General features: G+C 38.5%; 2 long non-coding RNA genes across 6 annotated transcripts in view; one reads left to right on the forward strand and one right to left on the reverse strand.

Annotated features, from left to right (window-relative positions):
* The window catches only part of LOC123573013 (uncharacterized), a 41,060-nt gene extending 38,203 nt beyond the window's left edge, over window positions 1-2,857 (forward strand). The window contains exons 3-5 of one of the 4 annotated variants that reach the window (XR_010586278.1): window positions 764-833; window positions 1,179-1,264; window positions 2,385-2,857. This is a non-coding gene — a long non-coding RNA (uncharacterized lncRNA). Of the gene's footprint in view, window positions 1-763; window positions 834-1,178 lie in introns of all 4 variants that reach the window. The other 3 variants (XR_012433521.1, XR_006697708.2, XR_012433520.1) reach the window with 3 other exon arrangements.
* Window positions 2,858-2,985: 128 nt separating this feature from the next.
* LOC141410068 (uncharacterized) lies at window positions 2,986-12,431 on the reverse strand. Of its 2 annotated transcripts, XR_012433523.1 has the most exons (3): window positions 12,255-12,431; window positions 6,649-8,614; window positions 2,986-4,377 (listed from the first exon to the last, which is right to left on the reverse strand). It is a non-coding gene; the product is annotated as an uncharacterized lncRNA (long non-coding RNA). The 2 variants fall into 2 exon arrangements; XR_012433522.1 differs by lacking the exon at window positions 2,986-4,377 and having other exon boundaries at window positions 4,730-8,614.
* Between the last annotated feature and the right edge of the window lie 7,370 nt (window positions 12,432-19,801).

Consider the following 19,801-nt stretch of genomic DNA (forward strand, 5'->3'; position numbering starts at 1 on the left):
TAAGGAATTGCCTCTTATGGAGGAGCAAAGAAAGTTGTTCATTGAAATGGAATCTCCTTCTGGTGAAGAGCTGTGAACACTGTTAAAATGACAATGAAGGATTTAGAATACTATGTCAACTTAGCTTATAAAGAAGTGGCAGGGCTTGAGAGGATTTACTCCAATTTTGGAAGAAGTTCTAATATTGGTAAAGTGCTATCAACAGGGATCTCATGTTACAAAGAAATCTTTCATAAAAGGAAGAGAGAGTCCATTGATGCCTCAAATTCCATTGTTGTCTTACTTTAAGAAATTGCCTCACAGCCAACCAACCTTCAGCAACAATTACCACCATCAACACTGTGGTAAGACCCTCAACTGGCAAAACTTACAACATGTTAAAGTCTCAGATGATTGTTAGCATTTTTTAGCAGTTAAGTATTTTTACATTAAGGTATGTAAATTGCTTTCTTAGACATAATGATATTGTACACAATAAACTGCGGTATAATGTAAACATAACTTTTAGATATACTGGGAAAACCAAAAAAATTTTGTGACATGCATTTTTGTGACATTCACTTCATTGCAGTGGTTTGAACAGAACCCACAATATCTCCAACATATGCCTGTATACACCTGGACCTTAACCAGTGGGAAAAGTGAGCAGCAAAGTTGTCCTGGGTCAATTAGAGCTGGAAAGTGTTGGGACTGGGACAAACCAGGCACTATCTGTGCCCAGCCCTCTCTCAGCTCCACTAAACAGCTTTTTTTCCTCCTTCAGCTCAAGGGCCACCAAAATGAGGGGGGCTGGTGATGTCTGTGGTGCCCCTGTCCATTCACGCCCAAAACAGGTGAGTGGAACCACACAAAAGTGAAAATGAAACTGGTGGGGAGGAGGAAATGAGGTTCAGAGGGAAAGAATAGGGGTGCACACAGGAAAAAGAAGAAAAACAAAGGGGAAACTTTCACAGATTGCCTAGCCATGGCGCTGGCACAGGCAGTAAATGATGTGAATTCTGTCTTGGGGCACGTGGATACTCAGAAAATGCCATTTACGAAAAAAAAAAAAAAAAATTATCATCTATTGCCATTTAGCACTCCTGGACATGTAATTTTAAAAAAATCAAATTCATAAATTGGATTATTTTCTCCAAATAAATTAAGAATATTTTATATTACTTACTGTGTCTTTATAGTAGAAGATACTGAGAGTTGTTCACCTAACGTTTTCCTTTTCGTCATGGACGCACAAGTGGATTGCATTTCCCAGCCTCTCTCACAGGTAAGTGTGGTCACATGACTGAGTTCTAGCCAATGTGAGGAATGTGAGAGGAAGCCAGAGCAGACGCACGGAACTTCTCATGTTATTTTCCCTTCCATGGTGATGTCGGAAGCATGCGTTGAAGAAGGCAGAGCCATGGGTGGGAAAGGAGCCTGATCCCTGAGTTACAGTTAGCCCTCCAAATCTGTGGGCTCCACATCCTCAGATCCAGCCAATGCCAACTTGAAAATATTTGAAACAACAACAACAAAATAACAATATAACAATAAAAAATAATGCAAATAGGAAACAATATACAGTAACAACTATTTACACAGCATTTACATTATATTAGGTATTTATTTTAATGTTTTTTTAGAGTTGGGGTCTCACTGTGTTGCCCAGGCTGGAGTGCAGTGGCACAATCATAGTTTACTGCCACCTCAAACTCCTGGGCTCAGGCAATCTTTCCACCTCGGCCTCCCAAAGTGTTGGGATTACAAGTGTGAGCCATAGCACCTGGCGTGTATTAAGTATTATAAGTAATCTAAAGATTATTTAAAGTATATAAGAGGATGTGCATAGGTTACATGCAAATACTATGCCATTTTGTATCAGGGACTTGAGCATCCAGAGATTTTGGTATCTGCAGAGTTCTGGAACCAATCCCCCAGGGAGGCTGAGTGATGATTATACTTTTTTTTTTTTTTTTTTTTCTGTGAAGTATTTGACAGGTTTACATCACTGCTCACCACTAAGGAACAAATTAATCATTTTTTCTGTGCCTCAGTTTTTTCCTTATCTGAAAATATTGATAGCAACTACCTCTTGGGGCTATTGGAAATACTAAATGAGTCAATATTTTTAAAACACTTAGAATAGGGCTCTGCTTAGAGTAAGCACTACATAAAGATATGTTAAATAGTGAAAGCTCTATAAGTGTCAGTATTCTATTAGCCTTTATAGCTGTTAAGGACTGAATATTTGTGTATCCTCAAAATTCATATGTTGAAATCTTAATCCTCAATGTGACAATACTTGGAGATAGCAACCATGAGAACATAATACAATTAAATGAGGTCACACATATGGGTCCCTAATCTGATAGGCCTGGTGCCTTTTATTTCATTTTTTTTTTTAGATGGAGTCTCGCTTTGTTGCCCAGTCTGGAGTGCAATGGCCCAATCTCGGCTCACTGCAACCTCTGCCTCCCAGGCTCAAGTGATTCTTCTGCCTCAGCCTCCCAAGTAGCTGGGACTACAGGCAGGTGTCACCACACCAGGCTAATTTTTTGTAGAGACGGGATTTCATCGTGTTAGCCAGGATGGTCTCGATCTCCTGACCTCATGATCCTCCTGCATTGGCCCCCCAAAGTGCTGGGCTTAGAGGCATGAGCCACCATGCCTGGCCTGGTGCTCTTTTAAGAAGAGGAAAATATGCCAGCACTCTCTCTCTGCACATGTGTGCAACAAGGAAGGTCATGAAAGGACATTGCGAGAAGGTGCCGTCTGCAATCCGGGAAGAGAGTCCTCACCAGACATGAAATCTGCCAGCACCTTGATCTTGGATTTCTTAGCCTCTACAACTGTGAGAAAATAAATTTCTGTTGTTTAAGACATGCAGTCTGTGATACTTTGTTCTGTCAGCCCAAGCAGTTGAACACAATGGCTATTCTAAACATTTTAAGACATTTCTTTGAATGGTAATGAGAATAACCTTGGTTGACAGGTTTTCTTTTTTCAGGATGGCATAGATATTAGGAGTTGAGGTTTAGGTGTCAGATGAGTTGGCCTGGGTTCAAATCTTGGCTTTGCAGTAGCTGTGAGACATGAAAAATTTACTTAACTTCACGAAGTCTCAGTTTTCTCATTAATAGGACTATAATATCTACTTCATAGGGTTATTGGAGGATTAATGAGACAATGTTTGTAAAAAAATTCAGTGGAGTGCCTGGTACATAGTTAGTCCTAATTAATCTCTGAACTTGCTTTTTTGTTGTTGTTGTTTTTTCCTTTTTGGTGCCAAAACTCTTCCTTGAAGCAAAATCTTAGATAAATACCCAATCCAGCATAGATGGAAGCAGCGGGTAGGGCTTGGGAGGGAGGAGACCCTCTGTCCACCCACGGGCTTCTCCTCACATCCAGTGACATTCTCCAGAGTGTCCCTGAGTCACCTCTGTGGAATCCTAGCACTGCTCAGCATAGTTTGATCATTTATAGGACTTGAAGTTCCCTAAACGATTATTTTGTTCCAGCTTTAACATTGTTATGACTACAAGAAGTGGCATGTGGCCGTGAAATGGAAGTGGAAGTTGAAATTATACTCACACAACATTTTCCCTATGTTTGGGCCTCTTCTGACAGAGCAAATGACTTCCCCCACTGCCTCTCACGCTCACGGGTTAAGCCCCCTCTCTACAGGAGCCGCCGCTCTTTCTCCCATCTGCTTCTGCTGCGTGGAGGGAGGTGGCAGGACGCTGACATGATGCTGACACGATGCTGTTGCCCTGCTGCCTTGGGCCCCGTTGAGGGATCCAGGCTCCAGATGAGGAGTGAGAGCTCATGAGATTTCATTTGTAAAGTCGAATGGCTAAGTTTCTGACAGATAAGGCCCTCAGCCAGTTACAAGGCGTGGTTGTGAAAGTGAATTATCTAGGGAAAAAATGAGCCGCTCTGACTCTCCCGTGCCTTCATCCAGTCAAAAGTTAAATTATCACCCAAATTTCCCCTCTGTACCTCTACTTAGCGGTACAAGTGTAAGCTGTACATAAAACTCCAGTTAACTCTCACTGGGCAGGAGTGGCTCCATTTCCCTTGCATTCAGAGGTCACATGGCTGCTGAAACCCTTAGGGGACGTTCACTCCCACTGAGATGAAATTTTAAGTCTTAACCCTGGTCTCTGACCTCGTATCCTCTCCGTCTCCTTCTGGCCCTTGCTGCTCCAGTCACTCTTGTCTGGGATTCCTCGGGTATGTGAAGTATTTTCCACTGTCTGAGCCTTTGCATATCTGTTCCTGTGACCTTCCTCCCAGAGAGCCATGGAGCTCCATTCTTCATCACCTTCCTCCTCATAAAGGCCTTCCTTGATTGCCGTGACTAAAACAGCATCACCGATCCCTTTCTAAAACTGTGCCCTGCCAACATACAGTTACACAGAAGGAATAAATTCAATGTTTGATAGCAGAATAGGGTGACTATAGTTAAACAAAAATGTATCGCACCCAGGAGATGGACACCCTACTTTGATCACTATGCATTATATACATGTAACAAAATTTCACATGTACCCCATAAATTTGCACAAATAATAAAAAATAAATGTGTGCCTTTCTTTGTATCTATGGCTCTTACCTCCATCCCACATAGAGTATGAACAAATATTGACCATTTCCTGTGTCCCATCCCCTTCACAGACATGGAGCAGAATCTGGGCCTACTGCGTTCACTACCATATCTGCAGGTTCTAGAACAGTGCTTGGCACATCGATGCTCCATGAATCCATGCTGAATGAATGACTTGGTGACCTTACCTGTTACTTGTGTATCTGCACAGTTATAAACTCGCAAGCTTGCAGAGACATGCAGAGAAGTGGTGGGAGGTATTGGCTCTCAGCTGCTTGTATTGTGGCCAGGCCTATTGATGCCTGGATTTGTGGCCTTTAGAAAACCCATGGAGACCCAACAAAAATGTCCAACTAAGCCTGATTCACTTTAGCAGGAGAGTTCGTATCTGCGTTAATTGTTTTAACCATGGAGTGACAGTTACACCTCTGGCCATTATTCTTGCTTGAGGAGAGTAGTTCCCATCTTATTCCTATGTCTTAACATGATACATGAAAAGTATCCTGTACTCAGACTGCCAATTAATAATAATTTCTCCAGCATTATCAGCAACTTTCAAAATATGGATACTTTCTTTCTAAATACTTAATAAACTTGCCTTCCTCTACTTTATAGCATGATCTCAATAATTATCTAATATATAATATAATTTGTTATTTCCCAAAATATGCTTTGATGCTTTTAGATGAGATACAGACTAAAGCTTCTTAAAAATTATTCAAACAGTCATGTGTCCTATATGTTTTGGTCAATGATGGACTGCCTACATGACCATGGATAGAGCAATAGACTAAGTGTGTACTAGGTTCTACCTTCTAGGTTGCATAAGTACACTTCAGTACACTCTTACGATGTTCACATGATGAAGAAATTGCATGAAAATGAAATCGCCCAAAGATGCATTTCTCAGAATGTATCCCAATTACTAAGTGATGCATCACCGTACTGTGAAGTAGAAAATATAATTAATATTGAAACTCATTATTTCATGAATATTATAAGTCAAAACAGAGCCAAATTTATTGAGCTAAAAGAAATAAGTAAATTAGAGGACAGTATAAAGATACTATGAGAATGACTGGTATTTGGGGAACTTGGATACAGTCATCAATGTGAGATAAGCTCTGATTTGGGAGGCAGGAGACCTTGGTTGTGGCACCTCCTCCAGAGGACAGAGCTACAGAGGCAGATGGGTGCTCTATGTGTGCCGTGCTGGGCAGCCTTTGAAGGCACTCAGCTCATCCTCCCAGATGACCTGTCCAGTCCCAGCCTCTCCTTGGAGCCTTACCAGCCCCCAATATTTCAGCCTGCAAATGCTCCAATTACCCAGCGCTGCCCCATACATCTACAATCACTTATAAACTTATTTCCACCACTTCTGTCTCTTACTACCCTACTCCCCTGCCACTCACAACTCGCATTGTTAAAGTTACCTTCACTTTTCACATTGTTAATTTTTTAAAACCATATCTGAACTGGAGAATTAAAGAAACTGTTCCTAATTTAAAAAGAAGTGGATGCTCATTGAATAAATTTGAACAATAAAAATAAAATGTGCTAGTTTATCTTTGCTTGCCCACTACTTTTTAATTAAATTTCATTTTAAGTTACTTTATTTTATTTTAGAGATTAGGGCAATCTTTTCCCCAATTTGATATAGAATCTTCTAGGATTTGTTTTTTATTTAAGTATTTGCATGTAGGATTTTTAAAAAAATAAAATGGGGTATTCTCTGCTTGTTATTCAAGACTTAACCTTTTGCATTTATCAATGAATCATGGATATTCTTCCATGTTATGTACAAGCTCACCTCATCTTTTTTAACAGATACATAGAATTTTACAATGCTCTGAAAATTACTCCTAAAGGCCACTGAAACACTTTCCAAGTGATTACATCAAGTCTAAGACCTGCATTAAGCCCCAGTGTCCTAAGGCATTCATTGTATGTCATGAATTAACTAGGTCTCTAGAATGATACTAGAATGTAACATCCTTGGAAAAATCAGGAGATAGTCACCGGGATCACTTTCTGTGTTTTGTGGTTCGGATAAGAAAACTCACTTGAGCAAGACTAGATCTCAACACAACACAGCTTTGATGCTCAACCCTCTACTGCCAGGGGAGCTCCCAGATTTCACAGTTCCTCTTGTAACTGAACACAGGTTTGGCTGCTTGCCATCTGCTAAACCATAACAAGGATGAGGTGCTGTAGAAGGAAAGTGACTTTATTTTCTGAAGCCAGCAGTGTGGAAATGGTTCAGGCTCCTGTCTGTTAAAAGAAAAACTTCAGGTGAATTAAATTTAAAGGAGTTTGATTGCACAATGAACAATTCATGAATCAGGCAGCCCCCAGAATCATAGCAGGTCTAGAGAGACTCCAGGGATGTCTCATGGTAAGAACAAATTTAGAGACAAAGAAAGGGAAGTGATGTATAGAAATTGGAAGTGAGGTATAGAAACAACTGGATTGGTTACAGGTTGATGTTTGTCTTATTTGAACACAATTTGAACACTTAGCAGTCTACGAGCGATTGAAGTATGGCTGTTGGGATAGGCCAAGACTCAGCTATTGTTACATGTACATACTCCTAAATTAGGTTTTCAATCTTGTCTGCCTATTAAGCTAGGTGACAGTTCATCCACAAGGACTCAGATATACAAGTACGGAGTCCTTCTCAGGCCATATAATGTAGTTTGCTTTAACATGCCTTAACAAAACTACTTAAAATCAATCCTGTGACTTTTTTACCTCCTCCATAGGGCCTTCCTGAATCAATAGATAAGATCATTATTCCTCTAAATAGACAGAGTTATCACATATACACATATGTAGGGGAGATTAACAAAACTCTTCCTCTCCTCCCTTGGCTTCTATGACAGGGACACTGGAAATTAAACTGAAAAAAGGCAGATGAATAAGAGAAAAACACAGTTGATTCACACATGCAGCATGAATACATTCATGAGAAATCTGGTGATTGGTTTCTCAAAGGGGCGATTAGAACTTGGAGCTTATAGAGCATGTTAACAAAGAATGACAAACTCGTAGACAAGTGATAAGGAAAAGGGGTTTAGACTTTCAGGGGTGGGAAGGTAAATATGTGAGGAAAGACAAGTTGTTTTCCTAAGGTTTGTTATGTAGATTTCATCTCTGGGCTGGTAAGAATCTGGTTATCAAGAGTTACTCTGCTCTTCCTGGTACAGCAAGGGCACCTTTCTCATGGGAAATTTTATGTCCTACTTTTAGACAGAAAGGGGAAGGTCAGAAAGCTCTTCCTGCATCTGCTGTTTTTCAAGTGTCTTTAGCTCAAAATAATCCTTATGCCAATGGCATATTTTGAGGTGGCAAATTCTGACTCCCTACAATAAATACACAGTGAACTAAACTCCCACATTTAATATTGTTGCTATCTCTCATATTGACTCTTACTTAATATTAAAAATTTCAGCGAATACTTTTGGAACACATTTTATATCCCAGGCACTGTGCTAAGCATGTCACATAATCTATGTCATTTGATTCTTCCAACAACTCTCTGAGATTTAAAGGAGTTGAGTAAGCCTTCCCATGGTGATGCGAATAGTAAGTGGGAATAGACTGAAAAATGAATTTAAGCCTGCAGATTACTTCTAGTTCTCCAAAACCCCACCAACACTGTTGGGATAAGCTCAGCCAGGAGTTGGAGTGAAGTTATCTTTTCTTCGTTTGTATTTTGCTACGCCAAGCACCCTTTAAGGCTAAAAGACTCCTGTTATCCATCTTAACTTGTTAGCCTTGAGAGGTAAGAAAGGTCTTTACACACAATGGGCACTTAAATCCATTTGAATGATGACTGTGCTGCCTTTATAACCTGTCAGTGGTTGGGACTAGAGTCCAGCACTCTGGGCCACTCGATAAATCCGTCAGAGTGATTGCTGATGGCTTGTTTTCTTTCATTTGGTGGAGTATTTATAGAAAAACTTTTAGCAGGCGCCAAAATGTAATATTCTCCAGAGGTGCATTTTCGGACATTGAAACTACATCCTGCTGAAAAAAAAAAATTGGTAGGATTTCAGATAAGGCTCCTGTATTGATTTGTAAATACCTCTCAGAGTATTCAGCTATGCTTAGTTTAATTCCGTATTATTCTTACCCAATTCTACCAACATTTAAAATAAGCTATTAACATTAAAAAATTGTTTAAAGTAAAAAATTTTAAATTATTTTAGCAATTTTATTGCCAAAAACAACTTGTTGAGTTATTTCAAAACTTTCTCAGAATCCAGGAGTCAAACAGGAAAGTTAGAAACCATGTAGTCCAATATTGCTTTTTGAGAGCAGGACAGAGGTACAGTGAGGGGTCTGGATTTGTCTGAAGTCTCAAAGCTAGTCTTTGTCTGGGTTATAAGTAAACACATCAAATTCAACGATGAAAGTAGATGTTTTGGGATGTAGTTGTCCTTTTTCTGAATGTATTGCTTATTTTTGTATCTTCAAGGCCTGGCATAATGCAATTACAATACAACCTCTCAAGAAACATTTACTAAGTTAGATGATGTGTCAAAAATGTGATCTCAGTGTGGCGATTCCTCAAGGATCTAGAGCTAGAAATACCATATGACCCAGCCACCCCATTACTGGGTGTATACCCAAAGGATTATAAATCATGCTGCTATAAAGACACATGCACATGTATATTTATTGCGGCACTATTCACAATAGCAAAGACTTGAAACCAACCGAAATGTCCATCAATGATAGACTGGATTAAGAAAATGTGGCACATATACACCATGGAATACTATGCAGCCGTAAAAAAGGATGAGTTCATGTCCTTTGTAGGGACATGGATGAAGCTGGAAACCATCATTCTGAGCAAACTGTCGCAAGGACAGAAAACCAAATGCCGCATGTTCTCACTCATAGGTGGGAATTGAACAATGAGGTCACTTGGACACAGGGTGGGGAGCATCACACACTAGGGCCTGTGATGGGGTAGGGGAAGGTGGAGGGATGGCATTAGGAGATATACCTAATGTGGATGACGAGTCGACAGGTGCAGCACACCAACATGGCACGTGTATACATACGTGACAAGCCTGCACATTGTGCACATGTGCCCTAGAACTTAAAGTATAATAAGAAAAAAGGAAAAAATGTGATGTCTTTTCAGATAAAACATTTGCTTTTATTAGTTACTGATACAAATAATTTTTTTTTTAAATGTAAACATCATAAAAGAAAAATTGCACCAGCCAGAGTTAAACAGTTAAGGAAGATGTTATTCAAGACTGTTGCAATAAGGGAAAGAGATTGAACACAATTCCACAAAAACAAAAGGTGGGAGAGTTTTTAAGTTCTGGAATGAGCCAGTGGAAAGGTACTGGAGGATAGGGAGAGGCAGGTCAGTGTGATTAGGTATCTGTGTTTGCTAGCCTGTGTTTATCAAAGCCAGGCTCCTACCCATCCACAGAGAGGGCCATCTTTCTCGGTGATTACATGTCAAAGGGATGGTTCCCAGGTCCTTGAGAAAGACATTCCTGGGTTGTAAAACTGGCAAGAAGCTGGGAGGAGATTGATATCCCAAAGAGGGCAGAGAAAGAATTTATAATTGCAAATTTTCTAAATTAGGTGCTCTAAGAAAAGGAAAGTCAGGGCAGGTGTGGTGGTTCACGTCTGTAACCCCAGCATTTTGGGAGGCCAAGGTGGGCGAATCACAAGGTCAGGAGATCAAGACCATCCTAGCAAACATGGCGAAACCCTGTCTCTACTAAAAATACAAAAATTAGCAGGGTGTGGTGGCACACACCTGTAGTCCTAGCTACTCGGGAGGCTGAGGCAGGAGAATTGCTTGAATCCAGGAGGCGGAAGCTGCAGTGAGTTGAGATCATGCCACTGCACTCCAGCCTGGTGACAAAGCGAGACTCCATCTCAAATAAATAAATAAATACATACATAAAAAGACAGCAGCATTTGAAGGTTTAAAAAAAAAAAAAAAAAAGCAATGGAGCAATGCCTAAAATACTGAAGGAAAATATTCTGAAGAAAAACATTTTCTAAAAGAATTTCTACCTATCCATGTTATTTATAAGTGAAGTTGGGCTAAGGTGAGTTTTGGGAGTGCAAACTCCCCACAGTTTTACCACTCATGGAATTTTTCTTGAGAAGTTGATATGTACCACTAAAATAGGAGAATGAACCAAGATAAAGGAAGGCATGGAGAGGAAGAATGAAGAGATCCCATACAGGAAAGGGGAGAAAGACATCCCCCAGGGGACAGGGCAGCGTGCTCCCCAGGACAAAGGTGTTTAGATGGAGACAGACTAAAAGATCCCCAGTAATTTTCCTTATGAAGATTAAAGTGATAGAACTTGAGAAGAGATTGAGATATCTGATGATGACTTAGGGCTTACATTCAGGATAAGGTCATAGAAACCCGACAGACTGAATATACAGACAATGGCCAGACTACATACCAAAATAGAACTCTGACCCACCACTTGGAGCAACCAGCCCCAGAAACCAATTCATTATCTACAGCAACCAGCCCAGGAAACCAGCCAGTTATCTACAAGTGAGATTTGTACAAAGTTTGACTGTTACTTCTAGCAACTGGTCCATGAAGGCAAACAGTCCCTGTAACAGTCAGTTAAAACAGCCAGGGACATGGATGAAGCAGGAAACCGTCACTCTCAGCAACCTAACGCAGGAACAAAAAACCAAACACTGCATGTTCTCACTCATAAGTGGGAGTTGAACCATGAGAACACATGGACACAGGGAGGGGAACATCACACACCAGGATCTGCTGGGGCTTGGCAGGCTAGGGGAGGGAGAGCATTAGGAGAAATACCTAATGTAGATGACAGGTTGATGGGTGCAGCAAACCACCATGGCACGTGTATACCTATGTAACAAACCTGCACATTCTGCACGTGTATCCCCACATTTAAAGTATAATAATAATAATAATAAAATCAGCCAGGATTTGATTAATAACTGACAACTTCCTTATTTTTTGTTCCTGCTTCCAATTTAGGACCAGAGAAAGCCAAATATTCTCCTTTAACCAATCACATAGGATGCCCCACTTCCTGTTAGCCTGCCTCCAGCTGCCAACAGCTTCTAACCAGGGCACACCTGAAACCACTCTAACGATTTCCCCGCTCCTCTGCCTGCCTTGAGTTTCGGCCGGAATGCAAGTGATGGTGGCTGATTCCCCTGCTATTGCAAGCTCTGAATAAATAGTCTTTGTTTGTTCTCATTGGTGGGTTTTTATTTCCACAAATCTAAATGAAAAAAAATTTTAATGCATGGAAAAGAAAAAACAATAATAACCTACTATGTGTCTTAGCTGTGAATAGCAAGCTCATAATTGAAACTATGTAAGCATTAAATATTAACCTACATTTTTATTTATTGAATGAGTTAAAAAGTACATCCAGTCTACTGCACTACAGGAAATAGATGCCTTTAAAAGTCTTCTTAAAATAAATCTACACTATTGTGATATAATTTGTATGTAATAAAATGTAGCCATTTAAGTGTCAAGTTTAGTAATTTTGACAAAAATATTCACCCCTGTAACCACCACTACAATGAAGAACATTTCAGCACCCCAAAAGTTTCCTTGTGCCCCCTTGCAGTTAGACCCCCTCTCTACACTCAGCCCCAGGCAAGCACTGACCTGCTCTCTGTAGTTGATTAGATTTCCCTATGAAGGAACTTCATGTAAATGGAAGCGTGCAGAACCATAGTTGTTTCCGTTTACGTCCTCACCAGCAATGTCTGCAAGCGTCAGTTGCTTCACATTAGCCCCAGTTAGTCCTGCCAGTCTTCTGAATTTTAACTAATCTAAGTGAGCGCATAGAGGTAACTATCTGCAGTTTTCTTTGTTTTGTTTTAGGGACATAGAATGTGCTTTTGTTTTCAAGATGTTTCCTGTCACACAGACTTTCAACTATTTCCCTTTCTGGAATGGATGAGGAGACAGGTGTCAGCAGACTATATATTTCAGGGTAATTTTTTCAGGTGTGTAAGTTACTATGTATATTAAGTTACTATGGTTGGGTTTAAAGGAAAATGTGATTTCATAGGAGCTTCTGAGGTTGTTCAAATATAAGATTAAAGATGATCAAAGCATGGTTCTTATGGTAAAGATCCTGTGAATCTTTATGAGCCTGTAGTGCTCCCTAGACTGCACCTATCACTCTATACAGTAACAATTTTCCTCCCATTGTCTTCTTTATTTCAAGTCAAGTTTATTGAGATATAATTTCCAATAGTGTAATTAACTCTTCTTAAGTGTACATTCAATAACGTTTGACAAATGTATATAGTCCTATAATGACTACCACAATAAAAAATAAACTATTTTTATTACCTGGAAAGTTCCCCTTGTAGCCCTTTGTAGTCAATCCCTTCCCTCCACCTCCAGCTTCTGGCAACTATAGATCTGATTTGCCCTTTCCAGAAGTTTCACATCATTGGAACAACCCTGTATTGTAGCTTTTCCAGATTGGTTTCTCTCATTTAGTAATATGCATTTGAGATTCATCCATGCTGTGGTATTGGCAGTTTGTTTCTCTTTAATGCTGAGTAATATTTCATTGTATAGATAAACCACAATTTGTTTATCCATTTATTGATTGATAGACATTTAAATAACTCCTGTGTTTGAAAATTATGAATAAAGCTGCTATAAAGTTGCATGCATGTCTTTCTGTGAATATATATCTTTCGTTTCTTTTAATTAAATACCTACAAATGGAATTGCTGGGTCCAATAGTATGCTGAACTTTCTAAAATACTGCCAAACTGTTTTCTAAGGTAACTGCCCAATTTTGTATTCTCACTGGTAATATATGAAATTTCATCTACATTGAAAGTGTAGATCTTTGTCTACACTTGGTATTGTTTGTTTAAAAATTTTTAGCCAATCCAATAAGTGTGTAATAATTTCCATTGTGTTCTTAATTTGCATTTTCTGAATGATTAATGATGTTGAGCATCTTTTTAAGCACTTATTTTCTAACCGTATTTTCTCAGTGAAGCATCTGTTAAAATTTTTGCCCATTTGTTTTGTTTTTGGTTTTGTTTTTACCGAGTTACAAGGATCCTTACAGATTCTTGATACAAGTCATTTTACACAGATGTGTCCTGCAAAGATCTCCTAGTTTATTGATTGTTTACATATTTTGTTTGAGTTGTATTTCAAAGAATAAAAGTTTATAATTTTGCCATAGTATAATTTCTTCTTCCATCTTTAGAAACCTTTGCCTATACCAGTATCACAAGGATTTTCTCCTAGGTTTCCTTTAGAAGTTATGTAGTTTTACAGTTTACACTTAGGACTATGACCCAACTCAAGTTATGTTTTGTATATAGTATGAAGTAAGAGTTGAGGTTATTTATTTAATTTATTTTTGACTTGAATGTCCAGATTTTATGGCAACATTTTTTAAAAAGTCTCTCTTTGTTGAATTATCTTGGCACCTTGTCAAAACTGAATTGATCATATATGTGCAGAGTTTTTTTCCTTGCAATATGTTTGTAATGCTGGCCTCATAAAAGGAATTGGGAAATAATCTCTTCTCTTCAATTTCTTGGAAGGGTTTGCATAAAATTGGTATTCATTTTTTCTTAAATGTTTGCTAGAATTCCTCAGTTAAGTCATATGGGCCTGGACTTTTCTTTGTGGGAAAGTTTTTAACTACAATTTATTTAATAGATGTAAGTCCTATTCAGGTTATTTTTTTCTGCTTATAGGAACTTCAGCCATTTATATTTCAAGGAATGTGTCCATTTAATCTATATTGTCAAATTTATTAGTATAGTATTTGTTAGTATAAAACAGTTAATACTTCTTTATCTTTTTAAATACTTTTTATTACAGCTTTAGTTGCATCACACAAGTATGGGAATTTTGTGTTTTCACCTTCACTTGGTTTAAAATACTTTGTAGTCTTTTGATTTCTTCTTTGACCATTGATTGTTTAAAAGTGTGTTATTTTGTTGCCAAATATTTGAAGATTGTTTCCAGATTACTTTCTGTTATGGATTATAATTTAATTCCATTTTGGTCAGAAAATACATTTTGTGAGACTTGAACCCTTTTACATTTTTTGAGACTTCTTTTTTGTCCCAAGAACATGGTCTGTCTTAGTAAATGTTCTGTGTGCACTTGAGAAAAATGAGCATTCTGCTGTTGTTCAGTGGAATATCTTACAAATATCAATTAGGTCAATTTGGTTGACAGAGTTGTTTAAATCTTCTATATCCTTACTAATTTTATGTCTATTTACTTGATCAATTATTGAGAAAGACATGTAGGGGTGCTGAACTCTCCAATTATAATTGTAAATTGTCTATTCCTCCTTGCAGTTTATTCATTTCTGTTTCATATATTTTAAAGATCTATTATTAAGTGCACATACATTTAGGATTTTTTTGTTCTCTTGATTAACTTCTATCATTATGAAATAACTTGTTTCTGGTAATATTCTTTGCTGTGAAATTAATTTTGTTTAGTATTAACATAGAAACTATATTTCTCTTATTTACTTTTTAATGTTAGTACGATAGATCTTGTTTTATCTTTCTAACTTCTGACCTATTTGTGTTTTTATGTGTAAAATGAGTTTCTTGTAGGCAGCATACAGTTGAGTCTTTCTTTTTTATCCAATTTGACAATCTCTTTTAATCAAAGTGTTTGAACCATTTACATTTAATATGGTGTTGATCCTTATGAAATTTTCATGAGCTCTTTCTCCATGCATTTCCCCACACCACCCAGTACTCTGCCCTACGTGTTGTAGCCAGTTTAGCCTCCTCATAATTTGGTCTGTGTCTCCATGAGTAAAATGAATCCCTCTCCAAGATTCATGATCCAGAAACACCCTCAAGCCGATAGCTGGGTTCACTTTTTGTCTCTATTCTCCCAGGAATCACATTCCAGCATTGCCTGTTGCCTAATATCCCAAAGCTATTTGCCTATTATCTTGCCAATTTTCTAGTAGTTTATGATGGGAGGGTAAATCCAGCTCTAATTATTCAGTCATGGCTGAAATGGATGTCTCCTTCAAAATCTTTTAAAATTAATAAATTAGCTAAAGAAATCATGACATATATGGTGTCAAAGACTAGCTATAAAATGATATAAATTTCTATATATACACATGTATATGTGTGTGTGTGTGTGTGTGTGTGTGTGTGTGTATATATATATATATATACACACACATACAGTTGGTTGGTGCAAATGTACTTTTTTTGCCATTAAAAGTAATGGTAAAAACCATGATTATGTTTGCACCAACCTAATATATAAATTTAATGTAAAAGAATATAAATGTGGCAGTATAGTACCTACTTCACTAGGATCCTTCATTTACTACCCATATCCCAGCACTGGATTCTCCCTCAATGTAATGGGAGTTGGCCTCCTCTTATCATTTGCACCTTTCTGTATTGGAAATCACAGTGCAGATGTATGCACCCCCATATATCTCATTCTCTAGTCAAGCTTTTTCAATGCAACAAAAATGATTTTAATTATAAAAGTAAGGGTAAACTGTTATAAATCACTGTCCAGGACTTATTGTGTTCCAATCCTGAGGATAGTTTTGCTTGAACTGCTTTGGGATGCAGTTGTTCTCCCATGCTCACATTGTTTTGGGACTAGTGTCCTTCATAGCAGTGTCCCTGAGAAGACTGTATTCTCTTTCAGTCTAGAAAGAGCTGAGGAAGATTTGTTTTTCACAGAGTGCAAATGATTTCTGCTTTATGCACTTCATCTGATATATTTATTCTTCTCCAACATCATCTTCTTCTTCCTCATTATCATTATAACAGTAATAAAAAAAAATAAATGCTTGTTCAGTTTTTTGATTTAGAAACATTGTATTATTACATATTAATACAATTTTGTAAGGAAAGTAATTATTAACTCCCACTCTATAAAAATGAAATTAAATACATAAATGTTACAAGACTTGCTTAAGGTAAGGTAGATATATATAACAGAGCTAAGATTAAAGTTCAGGCCTTCTGATTAAAAATCCTATGTAGTTTTATCACCATACCAGAATATCTTTTCTCCAGTCCCTCTCTTAATTAGTGATAAAATTGTTTTTTTCTCAACTAATCTTGCCTTCAAAATTCATGTTTGATGTAACTTTTATTTATTATTTTTTTTGGAGATGGAGTCTCACTCTGTCACCCAGGCTGGAGTGCAGTGGCGCAATCTCGGCTTACTGCAACCTCTGCCTCCCAGGTTCAAGCGATTCTACTGCCTCAGCCTCCCAAGTAGCTGGGATTACAGGCACATGCCACCACGCCCGGCTAATTTTTTATATTTTAATAGAGATGGGGTTTCACTGTGTTGCCCAGGCTGGTCTCAAACTCCTGAGCTCAGGCAATCTGCCCGCCTCGGCCTCCCAAAGTGCTGGGATTACAGGCGTGAGCCACCGCGCCTGGCTGGTTGGATGTAACTTTTAAAATATTTCAGAGGCTTTCAACCTTCCTGGAGTCACAGAGCAGCATCCCTTATATAAATATGTTAAGAGAATCCCTTTTTAAAGAAGGTTCATGGTATAAATGTTTATTGTTGGCACTTTTGATGACACATAAGGATCTTAAAAGCTGTTTGTAAGTCCATTGGTTCATGAATCCAAAGTATCACTTTCAAATCAATTAAAATATCCGTATCTGTGTAAAGTTAGGCTTTTCCAGAGAACATGCATATTGATGGCATTAGTTAAGACTTTCTTAACTTTCTTGGCTCTCTTCTTATGACTCTCATCACTCTTCCTAGTTTGCACTTGTTGGAAATAATGAAGTTAATGATATTAGTAAACTAACTCAAAAAACACAAACACAGGCCGGGCGCGGTGGCTCATGCCAGTAATCCCAGCACTTTGGGAGGCTAAAGCAGGTGGATCACCTGAGGTCAGGAGTTCGAGACCAGCCTGGCCAACATGGTGAAACCCTGTCTCTACTAAAAATACAAAAATTAGCTGGGCATGGTGGTACATGCCTGTAGTCCCAGCTACTCAGGAGGCTGAGGCAGGATAATTGCTTGAACCTGGGAGCCAGAGGTTGTGGTGAGCTGAGATCATGCCACTGAACTCTAGACTGGGCAACAGAGCAAGACTCCATGTCAAAAAACAAAACAAAACACACAAACACAATCTGGCCTGCAGATGTGCATGTGTTTCATCTACACAGTGCTGCTATGTGAATTAGCTGCCAAATTAACAAACCAAGAGCATTCAAATGAAAGTCAGAATTTTCACATTAATGTTCATACTATCTTGAAAAATCAGGATATCTTACAATAGTGGACCTCTAACCTGCGTGATAGCAATGGTCTAGAGCTGAGATTTGGTTGTCCACTTTTGACTGGGCAGACACTCCACAGTCGTTCACAGTTTCACTCCCTATTGCCTTACCTTGGTCTCACTTCATTCATTTACTTTACCTGCTTGAGTTTATGATTTTGGCCACAGAGTAACAAACTTAAGCCAAGATTAAAATGTCTGGGCACAATCGTGGTGCCAACTGTTGGTGAAGAGTAGAAATGGTGGGCTTTTGCTCTGAAAACGAACTTTGTTCATCTGTATCAATGGTTTGAAAGTTTGTAAATAGCAAAGCACCAATATTTATTAAGTATGAATATATAGCAGCGTAATTACTTCCCATGTATCCCACAACTATGTACCTGCAATGGACTATAACTCACCTCCTGATCCCAAGAGGCCTTGCAGATTTGTGTGTGTGTGTATGTGTGTGCATGTGTATGTGTACATGTGCATATGCCCTGTGGGATACAGATAGTGAAAAGAAGTTAGCAGTCTGTGCCCTTGAAACTCTTCTTGGAGACCTAGCATTGCAGGAATTTGTTCATCTGGCTTTTTGGATGAGGTCCCACCTTTTCTGCATTGCCATTGAACATGGCTTCTCATCACATAGCAGAAAAAGCATGGCATTTGAAACAAGAAAATCTTGGTAATAGCCTTATTTCTGCCATTTACTGACTATTTGATCTGAAGCAAGCTACCAAATTTTTGTGATCTTTGGTTTTCTCAGGTAAGAATCAGGATAATAACAACTGCAACATAGCAAGATAGTTGTAATACAATATATGTCAGAGCTCCATAGAAAAACCTACCCTACTTAACCGTGGTGTAGTATTCTAGAAGCAAAGATGGTGGAAGATACAAGTTATGCCACACACCATGGTTTTTTTAAACATGCTTATATTTGCCTTTTAAAATATATATATGTGTATATATATACACATACATATACACACACATATATATTAAATTATAGATTCAGGGGATACATATGCAGGTTTGTTACATGGATATATTGTGTGGTGGTGAGGTTTGGGCTTCTAGTGTACCCATCACCTAAACAGTGAACATTGTACCAAATAGGTAATTTTTCAACCCTCAACCCCCTCCCACGCCCACATACCATGTTGATTCACTTCATGCGTCAGGCTGGAGGTTTGAAACACATTCCATTAATTTTGAAATTTTATTTTTTTAATTTAGCAGAAGTCAATATATTTTCAAACTATCTCTCACACAGTGTTTCAATGCTAAAAGGCTATTTGATCAAGTTGGTAAGATTATGTACACAGCTCTGCTATTGTAATGTTGCTCATCACTGGCCAGACCTTCCATGTAGGATATAACCAGTCTTCAAATTTAAGGGTTAAAAGGCTCCCTTCCTGGGAATGTCCAGCCTTTATCATGGCTTCAGCATCACATTCTTTCCAGTGATTTTTTTTTTATGACCTTTCACCTGAGATCTATGCACCTCATTGATTATCTAAGAGATACTTTCATTTGTACTTCATCATCTTACAATCATAAATTCAAACCAAAATAGAGTACTTTCTGAAGTCTCCTTTCCGTCAGTGGCATCAACATTCTCTCAATTCCATGTAATGTAGATTTATTCAGTGATTGCCACAGACACAGTGGCTGGGTTTGGAGTAGACTGTAACCCATTTTTCTTTATTTCTTGCACCTAGTCTTTTTTTTTTCTTTCTTTCTTTCTTTTTGAAATGGAGTCTCGCTCTATCGCCCGGGCTGGAGTGCAATGGTGTGATCTCGGCTCACTGAAAGCTCCGCCTCCTGGGTTCATGCCATTCTCCTGCCTCAGCCTCCTGAGTAGCTGGGACTACAGGTGCCCGTCACCACGCCCAGCTAATTTTTTGCA

Source organism: Macaca fascicularis, chromosome 4, assembly GCF_037993035.2.
Source record: "Macaca fascicularis isolate 582-1 chromosome 4, T2T-MFA8v1.1".
NCBI classification, from domain to species: domain Eukaryota; kingdom Metazoa; phylum Chordata; class Mammalia; order Primates; family Cercopithecidae; genus Macaca; species Macaca fascicularis.